The sequence below is a fragment of the Pinus tabuliformis genome, chromosome 4_1 (genome assembly GCF_031772625.1).
Source record: "Pinus tabuliformis cultivar Carrire ecotype Pingquan chromosome 4_1, CPIR1, whole genome shotgun sequence".
NCBI lineage: Eukaryota > Viridiplantae > Streptophyta > Pinopsida > Pinales > Pinaceae > Pinus > Pinus tabuliformis.
Window position 1 is genome coordinate 546,732,623 of NC_142303.1, and position 20,793 is coordinate 546,753,415.

Genomic DNA, 20,793 nt, shown 5'->3' on the forward strand with positions numbered 1-20,793 from the left:
GCAGAGCATCTATAATCTGGTTGAGGCCGAAGAGCCTCAGGAAACAACAGTACAAGCTACAGCAAACCTGAACCGGAAGTCCGAGGCAGCTCTAAAGGATTTGACCAATTCTTGCCTACACCGGATAGCAGCTCGAGAGCAAATTCTTCCATACACAGATGTTGTAAGATGGGTAGTTGAGGAAATTCCAATTACAAACAGAACATTTTGCATTATTGATGGGAGAGTATTTGGTTCATTTCAGCCCAATGATTTGAGACAAATGTACCATTTGCCCGAACCAGAGTAGAGGTATAATAAAGCATTTCTAGAGAAGCTCAGAGATGAAAATGAAATTGTATCAGCACCTATACGAGAATGGAGACCGAACCCAATGAAACACAAGCATGAGCCCTCGGGTAAGTACTCTGTCGATTCCTTGTGTTCTCCTTATTGTTATGCTGGAGCGATGATGTGTAGAATTTGGGGGTTGCATGATTCCGCAAAATTCTCCATAGAGATGGTACCTTTAACGGAAGCAGCATGCAATAGCGCAATAATGGATTGGGGGAATATATTATCTGATAATTTAGCAACAGCTATTCTTGAGTTCAGAAACAAATCCCGCGTTACTGACAGGTTCATTCCTCCATTTTACTTTAGTGCCTACATATTAGATACTCTCTGTTTGAACTCCGAATTTCCTGTGCTGGGGTGGAGATGGACTCCACAGGACCCCATGCCCATTCATATCTATCACCAGAAGTGGTGGAAAGTTCATTATAAACACCACCTATATCAAATTTGCAATGGATTTATGTTATCCATTTACTATGCAATTTTTGATAAACCTGCTCCTAGGATTTCCTCACAAGTAGAGATTGACTTGATAGCCTTAGGAACCTAGTTTGGAGAAGAAAAATTTACATATGTAAGAGTTTTCGGCAGTCATGCCAGGCCTCATGTCCTCCCCTTGTATATACCCGACAAACTATTGGCTCGAGAGATAACATATCAGCTTACATCAGAAGGAGTTTTACAGACTCTGAGGAATAAAAAGAAGCAAGTTTGGCCTCCTTTTCCTCTAAGGTGTGGCGTTTACACTTTGCATGACTACAAGCATGCAGAGAAAGAAGCAGAAAATATAAATACACTGAATCTCGCCACTCTTCCCAACAGACGATTTGATCCAAACAAATTCATCTATAATGTACTAGAACAGGAAAATCTCACCAAATTTGAACATAAAAATGATGAGTTTGATGACCTATTCTCCTCGGCTGAGTCATTATTTCAGGTTCAAGCGCTAGCCAAAATGAGATATCACGACGACGGGTTAGTCGAATTTAACAGACTTAGAGAAGAGAGGTTGCAAACTCTGCCTCTAGATTTGTTAGCCACTGCCTCGATGACACAGTCAAGCGAGCCTGAACATCGACTTACCAACGAACCTCCTGCTACATCGGAAATTTTTGAAGAAGTCCAAAGAAAAGAGCAGGAGGAATTCCAGAGGAAAGAACAAGAGAAAATATGTGAAGAGGAATAGAAAAGGCAGCAGGAGTAGAGCAGCAAGGATGTGAATGTCAATACCGAGATTGACCCAAGGTTGCTCCAGGAATGGCAGCAATTCGATTCAATCATAAGCAATCTAGAAAGCTCAAGAGAAGCCGATACATCTAGAGCGGCCGATGCTCAGGATACATCATCAAAAGAGGTTCCAAGCGAAGGAACCAGCGGTCTACCCCCTACTACAGACTTAGAAGTAATTCCTAAAGATCCTTCGGATCAAATCATTTTGCAAGTGGAGGATATACCTCAATTGGATGTCTTTTACAGCCCAAAGCACAGGGCCGTAGTAAAGCGACAACGGAAAAGGAGAAGGATTGATCAACCTTCCCTGTTCCCTAAACAAACAGTGACAACCAATGTAGTTTGGAAGGAGGAGTTCGATCCTTCCGATGACCTAACAAAATTGTCCCAATATGCTGGAGCCTATTCGGCGGCCACCATGGACAAGGCATCAGAAGTGAGTAATTTGTTAAAAGAAAAAGAACAGGGAAGCGCTTCGTTACAAGCACAACTATCAAAGGCACAAAAGAAAGCAAAACAATTAGAACAGCAATTGTCCACACAGCAACAGTTAAATAACCAATTGAACAAGCAGTTGCATGAAGAGAAACAGAAGGTAGATTCGAGTGCGATTCAAAAGCAGAAAGAACTATTGGAGGCATTAGCAAAATTGAAGACAATGAATGAACAGATGGTAAAGACAAAAGATGAGAAAATTGCTCAATTATTAGGTCAAATAGAGAAATTCAAGAGTCTTCCACAGCCTGCTGATTTCAGAGCAGAAGCACTACAGATTAATAAGGCACTAGTAACACAAATAAGATTATTGTATCATAAAATTGCTCAAGTTGAACCCCTGTGACATAACAACATCAATAATCGATAAATCAGACGATGCTAGAAAAGACTTAGAGTAGGCCGATGAGACCTTAACAGATTTTCTTACTTGGCAGGACACTAATGAGGGACAGGCATCAAATTTGCCTAAAATCCTAGAATCCCATAAAGAAATTCTATTTATGGAGTGGCAGTCCCAATTGATGAACGCAGAGAGAGCAGTTTCTAGATGCAAATTATCCACAAGTAATTTGATTGAATTAATTAACAATACTCTCTATTTATCTAATATGATCTCTCAGTGTACACCAGGTAAATTATTATCGGCCAAAATGCTGGAGCAATCATGTTATCAAGAGCTGGAAAAGAATGGGAGATTGATCACAGGTATTAACAGTTTAACTTGGGACACCTATTGGTTGTTCCTAGTAAAACCATACAGCCAGAGAGCCGCCCTCAAGTGCCTAACAAATGAAATCGGGTGTATCATTCCTGATATACATGATGCCACCTATTATGCTCAACTCAATTCTCGTCTCAACCGCCCTCAAGAAGTGGAACCGATGTTAGCGATATGCCAACTCAGGTCGAAAGGCAAATAGCCAGAGTGATGAATCATGCTACCGACTACCAGATGGCTTTGGGGGAGATATTCAAGATCAAGTTGTACCAATTTAGTAATTTTGTAGTTAGTTAGTTTAATTAAGTATTTATAGACCCTTTCATGTATTTAGAAAGGGTCGTAAGTTTTTGTATATGAATTAAACCTGAAGTTGCACTACTGTACTTCAGGTATATTTTTTTATAAAGACTTGGCCAATTATTCCAATTTTGATAACGACGCTTTTATGTGGATGTGCACTACTGCCTTTATTTAAAAGTATTTCTGAGTTGGAAGAAGGAATTCGAATTGCGATTGATGTTGGGAATGATTTGCAGCTCATATGGTACTACTATCTATGTCTGAATTCATTCTTTTTATGTGAATTGTTATTTGATTATTCTTGCTATTATTGAATATATGCATGTGTTTTAACAACATTCTTTATACTTTCCACTATTGGATGTTTACAGTGTGCTTTTCTTCTAATCATACATGTATCAGTAATATAAAAAGATAAGTGTAACAATGTTTTATTAATTACTTTGTTCAACTATTTGAACAAAGCAATTATTATATGAATGAATGTCTATGTTTATTGAATAGAGTCATCTATATGCCTATTGATGAACATAGATCATCAAACGTTGCACTTAAGAATAGAAGCTTCCCGGGATAGAATAGTCATTTGTATTTTCGCCTTTAGATTAAGTCATCCATTCATGATCACTTATTAGAAAACCAGCCACTCATCCATCCCCTTTTTATTCATTATTGGGAAACTGGTCCCATTATATCTAGTCGGAGACACCATCCCAAATGGAAAAGGAGCTGTATTAAGGTCCGGACCGGGTGGTTATCCCCCGATGTTGATGCAACGATTTTCGAGGCATCAACATTTTTGGGGCTAGAAGGAGGGCCAAAACTATGAATGGTGAGCAAACCCAAATCTACAATCCATTCTGAGAGTAAATCTCCCTCCACATCACCTCGTACTTCCCAATTGCATGCTGGTTCTCCAGCATCCAAGCGAGAAGAAGAGGAATCAACTACCACTGCTCAAACCCACAATACTCCAGAATGATTAAGTCCTGAGTCTCCTGAAGTTCAGTCTCTCATCCATAAACTTCAAGGCTTCTCGATATCACCACAGAAATCTGAGGTATCTCAAGGCAGTGAGACTTCGCAATTCAATCTACCTTATCCTCTCTCCAGACTCTAGAGCAGAAAGCTCAGTATCGAACCTACTGAGTTACCCTTACCTAAAAGGAAAAGGGCAAAGAAGAACACTGAAGGATCTGACAGTGAAGCATTTTCATCTACATCCTCCATCTCATCTTCCCCAGTGCAAAGTCAGCCATCCACTCCCTCATTACATATTGTTGTTCATCAGGGATTAGGAACTTCAACATCCCAACCTGCTCAATCCTCAATATTAATTCCTTCCCAAACTTCTAGAATTTCATCAGCAATCTCATCCACTACTGGTGTTTCAATGGCAGATCCATGGAATAGTTCTGGTGCGGTCAATATGCCTGCACCATTACATGCATTGCCTTATTGTCCTGAAAAATGGTTACCCATGTTTAATCCAGATGCTGGAACACAAGCCGAAGAACATATCAATAACTTCATGTTATCTGTTAATCTGAAAGGAGTAACAAAGGAAGATGTTGTCGTTAGGCTTTTCCCTTATACTTTGCAAGGATCGGCGGGATCTTGGTATTTCTCCCCGCCCTCTGGATCCATTACCAGTTGGAACATTTTCCAAGAACATTTTCTTACTAAGTATGGCGATGATAGATCTTTAGCCACATTAATCAATGATCTCTCCAATCTTAGGATAGAGCATAGGGAAACAATTAAAGAATTCAACTCACGATCCAATAAACTCTTGAATAAAATCCCAAAGACCTCCAAACCAAGTGAGCAAATCAGAAGCGAATGGTATATAACTGGCCTACCCGCCAATATAGCTATCTTCATAGATAGGGCCGCAAAACCAACTTTGGTTGAAAACATGAAAGAAGCACTTGTTGTGGAGAAACGCATTAATGCTCTAGAAAAGAAAGTTGCTCTTGAAGATAGAAAATCCAAAAAAGTTTCTTTTAAAGATGATTCAAAGAAGAAAACCCCTAAAGATCCATATGATATGGAGGGTTTACAAAAAGTCCTCAAGACTATGTCAAATGAAATGGTCGAAATCAAAAAACAAGTAGCTGAAACCTCAACAAAAAGGCCATTTAGGAATTTCAAGAAAACTGAATCAAAACCACCAAATGTTATATCTAATGCAGATTCAGATCCTGAAGAGGAAGAAGAAGATGAAACAATTTCACCATCCGATGAATTCGAAGAAGAGGAAGTTGTTGAATGCCATGGAATGTGGGACTTCATATTACCTAACTCCGATACAAAAAATGAACAAGAAGCTTTTCCTGTGACTACTAGGAGTAAAGGTGCCTCTGAGCCTGTCCAGGCAAGTTCAAAGAAAAGGAGTGCAGGTACTACTACTACAAAGGAAAAGGTACCCACAAAGAAGCTGACTGCAACAGTATCCTTGTTGATGATATGAAGAAGACTAAGGCAAACATCACCATGTTTGAACTTAGCAAATTAAAACATCAACAAAAATTGCTTCTTAAGGAACTGAATGCAGTTCCTTCTTCGCCTCTTCCTAGTGCTAAAGCTGCAAATGATTAAGGTCAACCACCTTCTGGTAGGGTTGAAGCTACTGATACTATTCTAATTGGAGACAGATCAAATTCCCATACTCCTCATTTCCTCTTAACCTACGAGATCTATAATCGAAATCTACACAATTGTTTGATCGACTCAGGGGCATCCTCTAATATAATGCCAGCTTCAGTTTGTTCTAAACTGAACATTGAGCCCCAAAAGTCCTCAATTCACATTGCGCAGTTAGATAGAACCAAAGTCCAGGTTTTAGGGGAAATCAACTTTGTGACTATCAGGTTATTGGCTGATCCACGAGTAGTTCAAAGAATTGATATCTTAATCGCTGATATACCTGAGTTTTATGGTTTAATCTTGAGTAGGGATTGGTCTGAGAAGCTCCATGGGTATATTTCTACCAATTGGTCCCATATGTGGCTACCCTACAAGGGAAAGCCAAATCAAATAAAAATCAATCGGGAGAAACATATGACCCATACTGTTACAGAATTTGAACAGGAGAATCAACCAATAGCATTTAATAACAATATTTTGCGGAATTACTCTTCCGAATCATTCTTTGGCAATTATACTACCCAACCATCTCCTTTCTCAGTAAACAATTTCACATCCAAAATGGAAAATTTTTCACAAACCGATAGATCAAGATGTGTTAATGTTGTTGAGAACACTGTAAATAAAATTGTTGATAACTCTTTATTTTGGTCTTTATACTTTGACGGATCTAAATCCAGTGAAGGCTCGGGAGTAGGATGTATTTTGGTTAGCCCTCAGGGAGAAAAAATGATGCTCTCTTGTAGGTTGGAATTTGAATGCACGAATAATATAGCTGAGTATGAGGCCTTAGTTCAAGGACTATACAAAGCGATTGGCCTCAAGGTTCAATATTTGAAAGTGTTTGGTGATTCAGAAATTGTTATTAAGAAGGTGAGAAATACAATTCATTGCCTCTCTGGTCATTTCAAACACTATCAGTCTCTGGTACAAGAACTCATCTCTCAATTTTTAGCATTCAATATTTTTGTTGACACCTAATCTTCATGATTGGGGAATTTGTAAAATAAATAAATCAGGAATGTGAACAGTCATCAGAAGATGAACTGAACAATCACTCCTAATGTATAAAACAATAACATACCTATGGAATAAACACACCAATCAGTTTTTCTGCCCTTGGAGAGTTACTACCTGGCCTGACATGGTATCAGAGCCAGTTCTAAAATTAGTTGTAACTCCCTTCATTTTTGCTACTATGGGCTGTACGCAGGCCTGAGCTCTGTCCTCAAACGCCTTTGTCATTCTATCCACTGTTCTGCTCTGCCTCTGTCGTTCTGTCCACTGACATGCTGCGACTGTTCGACCTGCCGGATTCTGGTGAGCTGGTTCCATTGAAAACTCACCTCTGACCATAACGCGCTGCCTTTTCCAGCGCTGCCTCTGCCGCAAGCTCATCTGCTATCCATTTCCTGTTGAATGCTCATTGGAATATTCGTGGTGAAAGAGTCCGTTGGCTTTGCAGCTCTCAATGTCGCTGCGACACCAAAGCTCTCAACAACCATTGTCTTGATACAATCTCTGTCTATTATCCCTCCGCCTTCCCAATACAAGGATCTGGTGTGCCGATGGTGATACTCCCGAGCAGACACATACTCAACAAACTTGCCTCTCTTCAATGCAGTGGCAACATGAGTGTGGAACCAAGCCTTATACCACCATCCAATCTCATTAATCACATTCCCTTTGCGCGTTGCCTCTTCTCTTGAAGCATACCTGCCTGTTGTGATCACAGCGTTTGTGTCGTTGAAGATCATAGTTTCAACAAAATCAGGCACCTTTTCTTCGTAATCGTTTTGAGGGAGCTGAATACCCAAAGGCGCCTGTTGTCTAAGCACCAGAGTATGCCCTTGCGTTTTACAACGTTCATCATTGTAAACTCCTCGGCCGTCAGAATATCCGCTTGTTGTCATCTGGAGGCATTGAAGCTTCCTTAAAGGAAGAAACGACAAATCGACAAATTGTTTACGCATAAGTGATTTTCATTCCGGCCATAACCTATAAATCTGAAGAACGAACCTGAGATGCCCGACATTGCATCCGCTCAACACTGGATTTGTTACTCACTGGAGTGAATGTGGCCTGAGCTTGTTATGCTTAACACTGCGCTTGTTATGCTTAAAACTGTAATTTATTATTTGAGAGTAGTTCGGATTCTGACTGATAAGTTCTGTTGTGTTTGTCATCGCTTACGACCGTCAATCTAAGCTTTTGGGGCATGGATTTGGAACCGAAGATGAAGATGGCCCTAATGTGTTGCGTGGCTTGACTTGGTTGTCTTCCGACCGACTTTTACTTCTGTTGGTATAAACCGTTAGTCTGCGATGTTGGTTTTGGTAGTCTGTAACTTTCTGTTATCCATTGTCTAGTGATTGATGTGTGAACTAGTGTAATGGGGATACTTCAATATGATAAGCTGCAGGCTTCATTAAAAATTTTCGTATACTGAGATAGAGGAATACTCTGTTTTCTCAATACACAATTTGTATATTGATATGAATAGTTTATTTGTAACGAAGGTCTACAGTGATATGTAATGCTGATACTTCTATCAAATATTAGAGGGATTTAAAAAAAAAATATAGTGCATAAGGTTGTAACGTAAGGAAGTTTTTTTATCAGCAGAAGTATTTTTTTTACAGAATGCATTCAATCATCTCTATGGTAGGAATAGTTCTCACTGGCAAAGAGAACTATCCTGAATGGTCCCGGATGATAAAACACACCCTCATCTTCAATGAGTTGTGGAAAGGAGTGTGTGTCAGAGAAGGAGACAATGACCTAGTGCAGCCTACATCAGACAAAGAGCTCGTTATTTGGGAAAACAAGAACAACAAAGCCTATGCATTAATCGCAGCATCTGTAAATGAAGAAGTAAGTCGCCATATTTCATCATATTCAACTGCCTTTGAAGCTTTACAAAAACTGAAAGAACTCTATGACTCACATTCTGCACTTGAAGTTGTTCAGTCATGATTAAACTCTTCACTCTTGAACTGAAAAATAATGATCCTCTTGCTCTTGCATCTGAAGTAAAATCCATAATGCATGATATAAAATCCACTAAGGTTAAGCTGGATATCCCTCTTATTTCTTTTCTCAAGGCACTCTATCCTACTTACTCCAATTATCTTGAGTCTTTACAAGAAAATGGAAATCTTAAAGATATAACCTTTGACTCTCTTGTGAAAAAGTTTGCTGAAAGAGTGAAAGCCTTTGGAAAGAAGACAGTCCCTGAATCTTCTGAAGAGACTGTTTGCCTTGCTCATAAAGAAAAGCATCCTGCTCAAGATTCTACAAGAGGAAGAGGTGGACGAAGAGGAAGAGGAAGATACTTCAGAGGCAGGGGGGGCAGTCATTCTCAAGGAGAAAAAGCAGATCTGCATTGCATTCGCTACAAACGAAATGGATCACATGATGCTTCTACATGCAAGCTACCATGGGACAAAATTGAGCAGAAAAGAAACCAGCAGAAAGGTAAAACTGATGATACAGACAAAGGTAAAGCACCTAAATACGCTCACTATATTGAGGCACAATGTAACATTGGAGTAAATGAAGATTTTTTTAATGCTTCACTTGCTTCTTCGAAAAATGATTGGTTGCTTGATTCAGGAGCAACCTGTCATATGACTCATAGGAAAGATTTTTTCGAAGATTTCACTGACAATGTTGATGGAGCAGTATACTTTGCAGATTAGTCAAAAATCAAGCCATCAGGGCTTGGCACAATCAGGCTTAAACTGCCTGGTCTTCCAGACTTTCTTCTGGATCATGTTCTATATCTCCCACAGCTCAAGAGAAACTTGCTGTCCTTGGTCCACATTCGCCAGCAAGGCCTCTCCATTCATATGTTTGATGGCAAGCTTGAGGTAAGAAAAGCATCTGACCACTCACTTGTCATGAGGGGAATAGAAGAAGAAAGGCTTCTCAAACTGCAAGGAACCTCTGCTCATGCACAACATTTCTCATATATTTATCATCATGAAGAAGGTACACTTCCATCAAGTTTATTATGGCATGCTAGATTTGGACATTTAAACTATGACAGTCTCCGCTTATTGAAGAAAAATGGTGTTGCTGGTTTGCCTACAATTCCTAGGAAACATAAGCAATGTGATGCTTGCATTCTAGGAAAGCATAGCAAATAGTCTTTTCATGATTCACATTCAAGAGCACATAGGAAGCTTGAACTCATTCATTCAGATTTATGTGATCCAATGCCTGTTCCTTCTGCAAATGGAAATAAATATATCATGACATTTATTGATGATTACACCAGAATGTGTTGGGTTTATTTATTGAAGAACAAATGTGATGCTTTTCAAACATTCAAGAATTTTCATAAATGGATTGAAAATGATGCACAATCTCATATTGGGTCTATTCGCACTGATAATGGAAAAGAATATACATCAAATGAATTTGAAAATTATCTTCGCCAACATGGGATCAAACATCAAACAACTGTACCTTATAATCCCCAACAGAATGGTGTAGCAGAAAGAATGAATAGAACAATTTTGAATATGGTACGATCCATGCTTTTCTTCAAAAATGTTAAGATAATGTTTTGGGCTGATGTTGTTCTATGTGCTGCATATATAAAGAATAGATGTCCATCTAATGCTATAAGAAACAAGACTCCTTATGAATTGTGGTATGGACATGTTCCTTCGGTAAAACATCTCAGGATCTTTGGTTCCACCTGTTATGCTTTGATACCAAAGGTACATAGAAACAAACTTGGTGCTAGAAGTCGTAAGTGTATCTTCCTGGGGTATTCAAACACCTCTAAAGCATACCGCCTCTATGATGAAGTAAATAAAAAGTTTGTTGTATCTAGAGATGTCATTTTTCTGGAATCATCCAAATCTGACAATGTTGTTGAGCGGCAACTTGATCGCTTGGATAAATTCGCAAAAATGAAATCATTTCAAGAATTTGATAATCAGATTACACATCTTGAAGGGGGGATTCCTATACTAGATCAACATGTGGAATCTTCTTCTGAAGAACAATCTCCCCTGCATGAAACTCCAACAACGGATGATCCTTTAAGTGATGTAATTGATAGGATTGGAGACTCAATCTTGATTCAGTCCCAACTCAATCAACAAATCAGCCTGGACCATCTCAGAAAGGTCCCCCGAAGTGGCTAACAAAGACACTTGAAAGTGTTCATCCTGATGAAATTGGAAAAACAGGAACCAGAAATTCAAACAGACAAAATGGAGGTGATGTAGATGACTCTAATTCACCTGTTGATATGGATGTTACTTATGATTGTGAATTGAACTTGTCTACAGATTTTGAACCAACTTCCTTCAAAGAAGCTGCTTCTCATAATGAATGGAAAGAAGCGATGCAAAAGGAGTATGATGCTATCATAAAGAATGGCACTTGGAAGCTGGTTGATCCTCCATTTGGAACCAAACCAATTGGCTGCAAGTGGGTCTACAAGAACAAGTACAAAGCTGATGGCTCACTTGACAAGCACAAAGCTAGGCTTGTGGCAAAAGGCTTTGCACAGAAGGAAGGGGTCGATTATGAGGAAACTTTTGCCTCCACAGCAAAATGGGCCACCATCCGGACTCTCTTTGCACTAGCTGCTCAGAACGGTTGGAAATTCCATCAAATGGATGTAAAAACTGCATTCTTGAATGGAGATCTAAAAGAGAATGTTTTTATGTCCCAGCCTGAAGGATTTTCTGTGAAAGGACATGAACATAAAGTATGCAAACTTGTGAAGTCCTTGTATGGCCTCAAACAAGCACCGCGAGCCTGGTATGAAAAACTAACTGAGCATCTTCTGAAACTCAACTTCAATCATTTTGATCTTGATGATGCAACTTTATTTGTCAAGAAAGTTGGCAAAACAGTTGTGTATCTTGTGGTCTATGTAGATGATCTTTTAATGACAAGGAACAATGAAAGCTACATTGCATCCATAAAGAAGGAATTAGGGAAAAGTTTTGAAATGACTGATTTGGGCTATGTTCATTACTATCTTGGCATTGAAGTAACCCAACATCCAAAATCCATATTTCTTTCTCAAAAGAAATACATTGGAGATTTGTTAAACAGATTTGGCATGACAGAGTGCAATCCTCTTTCTACTCCAATGGAACAAAACTTAAAGCTCACATCTATTGAAGGAAAGGAATTTGAGGATGCAACAAAGTATAGACAGCTTGTAGGAAGTCTCATCTACCTCACTACTACCAGACCAGACATTTCATTATTGTTGGAATCCTCTCCAGGTTCATGCAAAAGCCTTGTGAGGGACATTGGTCTGCTGAAAAAAGAGTTCTAAGGTACTTAAGGGAACTCAAGACCTTGGAATCAAGTATACACAGGTGGACGACTTCAGCTTGATTGGATACTCTGATTCAGACTTCGATGGAGACAAAGAAACTGGGGTATCTACTTTAGGATATGCTATGAGTCTTGGATCAGGAGCTGTCTCCTGGAGATCACGCAAACAATTAGTTCCAGCAGATTCCACAACTAAAGCAGAATACGTGGTAGCAGCTGAAGCAACGAAAGAAATTGTGTGGCTCAGGAAAATTCTTGAAGATTTGCAGGTAAAACAAGTACAATCAACTCCACTCATGATTGATAACACCTCTGCAATAAAGTTGGCCAAGAATCCAAAGTTCCATGATCGAACAAAGCATATCAATACTAAATATCATCTGATTCGACATCATGTTGAGGACAAAACAATCCATCTCCGTCATTGTTCCACAAATGAGCAAATTACAGACATCTTCACCAAAGCACTTGGAAAGGAAAAGCTTGAACGATTCAGAATGATGCTTGGACTCACCAACATCCCTTCAGATTAAGGGGGGGAATGTTGACACCTAATCTTCATGATTGGGGAATTTGTAAAATAAATAAATCAGGAATGTGAACAATCATTGGAAGATGAACTGAACAATCACTCCTAATGTATAAAACAATAACATACCTATGGAATAAACACACCAATCAGTTTTTCTGCCCTTGGAGAGTTACTTCCTGGCCTGAAATTTCTCCCATCCCTAGGTCTTAGAATTCAGCAGCTGGCTTGCTAGCCAATGTTGCTTCTAAACTCTTACCTTCCGAAGATTATAGCCCAGATAGATTTTCAGTAGAGTTAATTTTTAGACCATCGATTCCTGAAAATGTCACCAATTGACGAGTGTTCAATCACGATGAAGACATCTTACATTTTTTTACTTCCGACAAGTCCTACGATGATCAGATCATTGACGAAAGCGATCATGATCTTCAGATGAAAGAAAAACACGAGGAAAACTCAATACCAAAACCTGTGGTTAAACTTGAGGATCTCTACGATATTAAAGACAGGTTTAAATAGGTAACCAATTCAAAGCTCCAAAGTTCCACCTTAAGATTTGAATTGATAAACCTTGGTACTGAGCAGAACCCTCAAAACATTAATTTGGGATTAGGACTTTCTGTGGAAGAAAGGATAGCATTCATTAGATTATTAAGAAAAAATAAACATGTCTTCGTTTGGAAATATGATGATTTAAAAACATACGATGCATCAATCATCCAGCATACCATTCCAATGCTTTCTAAACAAAAACCAGTTCAACAAAAGTTGAGGAAAATACATCCGAACTTAGAAAGTCAAATAAAATCAGAACTCAATAAACTCTTGAAAGCTAAGATTATTTTTCCTGTTCGACACTCAAACTGGGTTTCCAATATGGTGCCTGTTAGGAAGAAAAGTGGCGACATCAGGATTTGTATAGATTTCAGAAATCTGAATAAGGCAAGCCAAAAAGATAATTTCCCATTACCTACCATGGAGCAGATACTCCATTCAGTAGCAGGTTCTGAGTTAATGTCCTTTTTAGATGGTTTTTCAGGATATAACCAAATTTTGGTCCATCCTGATGACAGACTCAAAACTACCTTCAGAACAAAATGGGGAACATATGCTTATCAGAAAATGCCTTTTGGACTTATTAACGCAGGAGCTACATTCCAAAGAGCGATGGATATAGCCTTCAAAGGATTGATCAACAAAACAATAGTTGTCTATTTAGATGATATTACTGTATTTTCCAAGAAGAGATCCAATCATTTGCATGATTTAAATCAAATCTTTGAACGCTGCAGAAGGTATGGTATTTCACTCAATCCCAAAAAATCTTTCTTTGCTCTTAATCAAGGAAAGCTCTTGGGCTTTATTGTTTCCAAAGATGGTATTTACATTGATCCGGATAGGATTAAAGAAATTTTTGAAATTCCATTTCCTCATAACAAAAAATCCATGGAGTCATTTTTAGGTCAAATTAACTTTGTCAAGAGATTTGTTCCTGATTTTTCCCACATCATTTTACCATTACAAACTATGATTAAGAAAAATTCAGTGTTTAGATGGGGATCTGCAGAAAAGGAAGCATTTGATTCAATCAAACAATCAATAATCAATGTCCCCGCTTTAAACACTCCTAATTTTTCTAATCATTTCATATTGTACACTATCGCGTCCGATTCATCTTATGCAGCAGTACTCACTCAGATTAATGATCACAACTTGGAAGCACTGATTTCATTTTATAGTTCAAATCTGCCGGGTGCTAAACTAAATTATTCCGAAGTTGAAAAACAAGCCTTTGCTGTGTATAAAGCTGTCAAACATTACAGACCCTTCCTATTAAAAGCCCATACAAAAGTTATAGTTCCTTTTCCGGCAGTAAGGCAATTACTAATCCAAAGGGAATTAGGTGAAAAAAGGGCAAACTGGGTTACAGCACTTCAAGAATATGACTTGGAAATCAAGCCAACAAAGATTGTCAGAGGCCAAGGTTTTTGCAGGTTATTAGCAGGAGCATCCAACATTCAAGAACCAGGTGATACAGAATATATTGAAGAAATCAACCAGATAAGTATCACTGATTCTGAATCGCAATATCCAGACTTGATCTTTTATTTGAAAAATGGATATGCACCTCCTAACCTTTCTTACAAAAACAAACGGGCCATTAGATTAAAACCAAAAAACTTCATAGTCATTGATGATGTACTTTTTAGGAAAAATTATGATTCAATTTTATTAAGATGCCTAGAAAAACCTGAAGCACAAAAGATTTTTCAGGAACTACATGATGGACCAACAGGAGGACATTTTGGAGCTGACACAATAGCCCACAAAATCATTCATGCTGGATATTATTGGCCCACCCTATTCAGAGATACTCATGAATATGTAAGGAAATGCCGAAGTTGTCAAACCTCTAGTAGAAGACAAAGAAAGCTAGTTTTCCCTTTCCAACCAGTCAACATTGAACAACCATTTAAGCAATGGGGATTGGACATCATTGGAGAAATCACTCCACATTCATCCAAACAGCATAAGTATATCCTTACTGCCACTGATTACTTTACTAAGTGGGTTGAAGCGATTCCTTTAAAGACAACAAATTCTGAGGCAATTATGGAATTCATAGATCAATTCATCATTACCAGGTTTGGTGTCCCAAATGCTCTTGTTTTTGATAATGCATCTTATTTCTCTGGAAATTCTATGTTTGAGTTCGCTATCAAAAGGGGATTTAAATTGAGGTATTCTGCAAATTACTACCCTCAGGGTAATGGGTTGGCAGAATCCACCAATAAAAACCTTATTAGAATTATTAAGCGAACTATTGAACAGAATCATAAGAACTGGCATAAATCTTTGGTATTTGCACTTTGGGCTGATAGAATAACTCAGAAAATCTCTATAGGCACTTCTCCATTCAATCTAGTGTATGGAAAGGAAGCTGTCATACCAGCTAACTTAGTGCTTCCATCTTTAGCCTTAGTGCAGTTTATCAAAGAGAGTCCCTCATCTTCTATTCAACTAAGACACGATCAAATTTTGAAATTAGAAGAAGAAAGGGAAAAAGCCAAGATTATACATGCAAAACATCATCAAATTATCAAGTCATCTTTTGATTCAACTTCATCCAGTTCAAAATAGTTACAGGTTGGTGATCTAGTTCTAAAATGGGACAAAGCCCATGAGGATAAAGGAAAACACACCAAGTTCCAGAAGATGTGGCTTGGACCATTTTAGATCTACGAGAAGATAGGCCATTCGACATTCATATTACAAGATTTATCAGGAAAGAGAGATTCTCTTCCTGTTAATGGCCTCATCTTAAAGAAATTCTTCAATTGAGGAGGTAACCCCTTCTCCCTTTTTTAAGTTCAGTAGAATTTGTAGTTTTTAGGACCATTAGGAAATAAAGTTGTAAGATATCTTCCATTGGCCTTTGCTATATTGAAAAGTTGCTCAAAAGAATTAGTTTTAATATTTACTTTTAAAATAGAAGCCTTAAACAAAAGGGACAATTTCTAGGAAATTAGGTATATTCACATTCTGAAACCCCATTCCATTTTTGCAAAATCTTCTCAAGATTTAGAACTATTGTAAATCATTTTATGGTTTTCAAATTGGCCACAAAAATGTTATCAATATCAAAACAGAAACTAATTCAATCTTAGCATCTTCAACTCTTACCCTGTCATCCATTCTCTCTTAAGGAGAAAATTGTCCATCCCATTCATCCAAGTTTATGATTACTCAGAGTGTAATTCTAAAATATTTGATATAAAAGATAAGGGGTCTTATTACAAGCCTGCTTACCATGATCATTGGGAAATAGTTTAACCGACATTACCAACACTGCGTACCAAAACAGGGTAATGGCTTATAATCATAAGACAAGGGGTCTCATCACGAGCCAGCTTGTTCGGTTAGATTACAACCATTGAATGGCATTGTCAAACAGTTGGCCACCAAACTAGGACAATGACTTTTTATCTTACAAAATAATAGAAAAGGAAAAAAGAAATACAAAATATGAAAACATATTTTGAATTCATTATTTTAATCATACTCTGAAATGGATGGGATAATGGACAGTCAAATGGTTAAAAGGTATCCCTGTCGAAACTATGAACGTTTGCTGGCAGCAGAGGCTCTACCTATGACAAAGAGTCAATTAAAAAGGCTAAGTCGGAAAGGTTTTTCGTTTTATCATTATCAACCAATAGAGGCCAATTTAAAACTTAGAATGTATCTAATTTTAACAAGAGAAGAAATTATCAAAAATAGCTCTTATTATATTCAAAATATATGTATACCTAGTTATATTAGAATTTTCCTCTTTGATAAGATTTCTATACAAAGGAAGTCTAAGTATTTCAATATTTCTCAGAGATAATTGTTTCTCCCAGCGAATCGCCAATTGTTGTGTTGTACAACAACCCCCCATTTCATAAAATTTTACTTTCAAAACTATAATATGAAATGGGTCCCTTTTAGATTAAAATTGGTATCAACTTATCATTCCTCAAAAGGTCTGAAAAGAAACAAAACATTATAAACCTTTCGAAACAATAATATAATCGGTCTTATAATAAAAAAAATGAATAATTCTTTTTTATTGCGATAAAGCGATCACAAGATTGCATATCACAATAACAAAGGATGCATAACAATAGACCCATTGGTTTTCCCCGATGCGACAAGCACGAATAACTATCGGATATTGGGCAGGTAAGCAATCGTAACAAAAGGGCCCTCTCTTTGCTCCGATGCGATATCGCTATCGGCAATCGGGGAATGTAACATTCATGCAACTAAAAACCCTCTTTTAAAAACTCCCGATACGAATTAGTGATATCGCTATCAGTGATCGGGGATTCTATAAGGACACCAATATAACTGCTTAATCATTCCTCTGATCCCCAATTGCGATAAAGCTAAGCGCGACTTTCAAAAAGGATTGATAAGGCTTGGGTATATTGTGTTGAGTTATTATTAACAACCTTTCTCTTCCCAATAGTGATTCACTTGCGCCCAACCGCCAAAACATTAAAGCCACGCTTAAATGAATTATTCGGCCAATAAACGATATGATGAGCATTTAAATGATTGACAGGTTTAAATGACCAGTTAATGGAGCAATTATGCCAAAATATCTTCAGAGATTGTATCCGCGACAGTCTTATGTTAATCCTCCATTATTCGTTGATTGATATAACTCTTTCATACTTGGTTTGTGCCACCTATTCTCCGCATTATTTTCATTTTATCTCCTGTACAGAGCTCCTCTGAAGTAGCGAATTTAGGCCAAATGAGGAAGAAGTCTAAGAAATTTGGAACAGTTTCGGCTTCCGCAGTAACAGGACAACACACTACTGACCGGGACCAAGTAAAAAAGGATTAATCTCAGACACCACATGTCTTGGTCTCGGTAATACTACTTGGCAGAGCATCTATAATCTGGTTGAGGCCGAAGAGCCTTAGGAAACAACAATACAAGCTACAGCAGACCCGAACCGGAAGTCCGAGGCAACTCTAAAGGATTTGGCCGATTCTTACCTACACTAGATAGCGGCTCGAGAGAAAATTCTTCCATACACAGATGTTGTAATATGGGCAGTTGAGGAAATTCCAATTACAAACAGAACATTTTGCATTATCAACGGGAGAGTATTCGGTTCATTTCAACCCAATGATTTGAGACAAATGTACCATTTGCCCGAACAAGAGAAGAGGTATAATAAAGCATTTCTGGAGAAGTTCAAAGATGAAAATGAAATTGAATCAGCACCTATACGGGAATGGAGACAGAACCCAGCGAAACACAAGCATGAGTCCTCGGGTAAGTACTCTGTCGATTCCTTGTGTTCTCCTTATTGTTATGCTGGAGCGATGATGTGTAGGATTTGGGGGTTGCATGATTCCGCAAAATTCTCCATAGAGATGGTACCTTTAATTGAATCAGCATGCAATAACCCAATAATGGATTGGGGGAATATATTATCTGATAAGTTAGCAACAACTATTCTTGAGTTCATAAACAAATCCCGCGTTACTGACAGGTTCATTCCTCCATTTTACTTTAGTGCCTACATCTTAGATACTCTCTGTTTTAACTCCGAATTTCATGTGCTGGGGTGGAGATGGACTCCACAGGACCCCATGCCCATTCATATCTATCACCAGAAGTGGTGGAAAGTTCATTATAAACACCACCTATATCAAATTTGCAATGGATTTATGTTATCCATTTACTATGCAATTTTTGATAAACCTGCTCCTAAGATTTACTCACAAGCAGAGATTGACTTGACAGCCTTAGGAACCTGGTTCAGAGAACAAAAATTTACATATGTAAGAGTTTTCGGCAGTCATGCCAGGCCTCATGTCCTCCCCTTGTATATACCCGACAAAATATTGGCTCGAGAGATAGCAAATCATCTTACATCCGAAGGAGTTACACAGACTCTGAGGAATAAAAAGAAGCAAGTCTGGCCTCCTTTTCCTCTAAGGTGTGGCATTTACACTCTGCATGACTACAAGCATACAGAGAAAGAAGCAGAAAAGATAAATACACTGAATCTCGCCACTCTTCCTAACAGACGATTTGATTCAAACAAAGTCATCTATAATGTACTAGAACATGCAAAACTCACTAAATTTGAACATAAAAATGATGAGTTTGATGACCTATTCTCCTCGGCTGAGTCATTATTTCAGGTTCAAGCGCTAGCTAAAATGAGATATCACGACGACGGGTTAGTCAAATTTAACAGACTTAGAGAGCAGAGGTTTCAAACTCTGCCTCTAGATTTGTTAGCCACTGCCCCGATGACACAGTCAAGCGAGCCTGAATAGCGACTTACCAACGAACCTCCTGCTACATCAGAAATTTTTGAAGAAGTCCAAAGAAAAGAGTAGGAGGAATTCCAGAGGAAAGAACAAGAGAAAATATATGAAGAGGAATAGAAAAGGCAGCAGGAGCAGAGCAGCAAGGATGTGAATGTCGATACCCAGATTGACCCAAGGTTGCTCCAGGAATGGCAGCAATTTGATTCAATCATAAGCAATCTAGAAAGCTCAAGAGAAGCCGATACATCCAAAGCGGCCGATACACAGGATACAACATCAAAAGAGGTTCCAAGCGAAGGAACCAGCGGTCTACCCCCTACTACAGACTTAGAAGTAATTCCCAAAGATCCTTCGGATCAAATCATTTTGCAAGTGGAGGATATACCTCCATTGGATGTCTTTTATAGCCCAAAGCACAGGGCCATAGTAAAGCGACAACGGAAAAGGAGAAGGATTGATCAACCTTCCCTGTTCCCTGAACAAACAGTGATAGCCAACGTAGTTTGGAAGGAGGAGTTCGATCCTTCTGATGACCTAACAAAATTGTCCCAATATGTTGGAGCCTATTCGGCGGCCACCATGGACAAGGCATCGGAAGTGAGTAATTTGTTAAAAGAAAAAGACCAGGCAATCGCTTCGTTACAAGCACAACTATCAGAGGCACAACAGAAAGCAGAACAATTAGAACAACAATTGTCCACGCAGCAACAGTTAAATAACCAATTGAACAAGCAGTTGCATGAAGAGAAACAGAAGGTAGATTCGAGTGCGATTCAAAAGCAGAAAGAACTATCAGAGGCATTAGCAAAATTGAAGACAATGAATGAACAGATGGTAAAGACAAAAGATGAGCAAATTGCTCAATTATTAGGTCAAATAGAGAAATTCAAGAGTCTTCCACAGCCTACCGATTTTAGAGCAGAAGCACTACAGATTAATAAGGCACTAGTAACACAAATAAGATTATTGTGTCATAAAATTGCTTAAGTTGAACCCTTGTGTGACATAACAGCATCAATAATCGATAAATCAGACGATGCTAGAAAAGAATTAGAGCAGGCCGATGAGACCTTAACAGATTTTCTTACTTGACAGGACACTAATGAGGGACAGGCAGCAAATTTGCCTAAAATCCCATAAAGAAATTCTATTTATGGAGTGGCAGTCCCAATTGATGAAGGCAGAGAGAGCAATTTCTAGATGCAAATTATCCACAAGTAATTTGATTGAATTAATTAACAATACTCTCTATTTATCTAATATGATCTCTCAGTGTACACCAGGTAAATTACTATCGGCCAAAATGCTGGAGCAATCATGTTATCAAGAGCTGAAAAAGAATGGGAGATTGATCACAGGT